Source organism: Rattus norvegicus, chromosome 17, assembly GCF_036323735.1.
Source record: "Rattus norvegicus strain BN/NHsdMcwi chromosome 17, GRCr8, whole genome shotgun sequence".
Taxonomy (NCBI): Eukaryota; Metazoa; Chordata; class Mammalia; order Rodentia; family Muridae; genus Rattus; species Rattus norvegicus.
The window spans coordinates 79,620,458-79,622,500 of record NC_086035.1 but is presented as its reverse complement, the minus strand read 5'-3'; the positions used below and the strand labels follow the sequence as shown (position 1 = coordinate 79,622,500).

General features: G+C 46.5%; 1 long non-coding RNA gene across 1 annotated transcript in view; it reads right to left on the bottom strand.

Moving 5' to 3' along the window:
• LOC134482747 (uncharacterized) overlaps positions 1-769 on the bottom strand; it is a 3,616-nt gene extending 2,847 nt beyond the window's left edge. Inside the window, exon 1 of the long non-coding RNA XR_010059264.1 lies at positions 1-769. This exon is cut by the window's left edge and continues 118 nt beyond it. This is a non-coding gene — a long non-coding RNA (uncharacterized LOC134482747).
• Between the last annotated feature and the right edge of the window lie 1,274 nt (positions 770-2,043).

Below are 2,043 nucleotides of genomic sequence, written 5' to 3'. Positions count from 1 at the left end.
AGCAGAGGTGAAAGCAGGTGCTGTGATAGGTGTTGTCAGTCGAGGACCCCAGCACAGGGCTGCTGCTACCCACATCCGGGGTGGGGTCTCCGTTCTACAGTTAAACCTCTTGCGCATGCCCAGGGGCGTGCATCTCCTAGGCAATTCTAAATTCCAGCAAGTTAACACTGGCAGTTAACCATTGCGCGTTGTGACTAGAAGTTCCCGTTTCTCATGTAAAGAAAACTCATTGGAAGAGGACAAATCAACGATCTACAAAATGTCCATGCTTGGGCTAATTATAACCGCCTTGAGTTGCCAAGTGAACCCCGGGTCAGAATCTCCTTCCTTCTTCCCTGTCCCACGTCAGGCAGGGGGAACGCACACACCGCACTTGCGGTGTCTCATGCTAGCCTATCAGCTTTAAGAAGCAATGTTTCGGCTCCATTTTCTGTCCGGAGATGAGGAGGACGCACATGCTTAAAGTGGTTGCCTTTGTGTCACAGGTCGGGGTGTAGCTACTCACGAAAGAATTCTCTCGGAACTTTCTGGGGTGATGGGACTGTTCCTGTCAAGGCAGTCGGTGACAGATATGATTGCCATATTGGTATAGAAGTACAATTAGATTCTGTTGTGTATCAATTCTATTTCATTAAAAGTTGTAGGAGTTATTTGAAAATTAGCCAAAATTAATTGATTAAAAGCAACTGTACTGGCTGGTTTTGCATGACAACTTGACACAAGCTGGAGTTACCACAGAGAAAGGTTTTGCATGTCAACTTGACACAAGCTGGAGTTACCACAGAGAAAGGAGCCTCCCTTGAGGAGACGCCTCCATGAGACCCAGCTGTAAGGCATTTTCTCAACCAGTGATCAAGGGTGGGAGGGCCCAGCCCACTGTGGGTGGTGCCATTCCTGGGCTGGTGGTCTTGGGTTCTATAAGAAAGCAAGCTGAGCAAGCCAGGGGGAGCAAGCCAGTAAGAAACATCCCTCCACGGCCTCTGCATTAGCTCCTGCTTCCTGACCTGCTTGAGTTCCAGTCCTGACTTCCTTTGGTGATGAATAGCAATGTGGAAGTGTAAGCTGGATAAACCCTTTCCTCCCCAACTTGCTTCTTGGTCATGATGTTTGTGTAGGAATAGAAACCCTGACTAAGACAGCAACTATTCATTTAAATAACCAACGTACTCACCTGGCAATCTTCTAAACGATGCAAGGGAATGCGTTTTCAGCTAAGCAATGGGGTAAACGTGAATTTGTTAGAGGAGTAGTCGTTCCCGAGGAGATACAGAAGTTGTGCAAATGAGACTACAATGAGAAATGAGACTAAAGGCCCCAGTGTGACGAACGGCCCATGGCAGCTATCGTTTCTGGAATTTAGAGTTTTCTCACCATGTGGGAGTTGTATTAAAAAAACAATATCAAAATGGGACTGGAGAGATGGCTCAGTGGTTAAGAGCACTGGCTCTACTGGATGGCCCAGATTGGATTCCCAGCACCTACAAGGCAGCTCACAACCAGAGGCTCCAACACCTTCTAACCTCCACAGGATCCAGGCACACATGTGGTAGACCTCCACATGCAGGCAACATTTGGAGATGGCCGCACAGCTCCAAATCCTTCTCAAACAGTGTCATTCCTGATGACTAAGCATTCAAGTATATAAGCTTAGGAGGCCATTCTCTCTCTTTTTTAGTATTTATTTTTATTTATTTTATGTATATGAACACATTGTTGCTGTGTCCAGATACACCAGAAGAGGGCATCTGATCCCATTGTAGATGACTGTGAGCCACCATGTAGCTGATGGGAATTGAACTCAGGACCTCCGGAAGAGGAGTCAGTGCTCCTAACCGCTGAGCCATCTCTCCAGCCTTAGGAGGTCACTCTTGTTCAAACCCCTACCATCTGTTTCTATTTCGTACTTTGAACGCATCAGGAAACTTGCCATTTGGAGATAATCTTAGCTCTCTGATTTCAAAATTAGGTACGATTTCTGTGTCATTTGTTTCCCCCAGGAATGTAGGTAATGGGAACACTGCTTAGTAGGCCATTCAAATCACT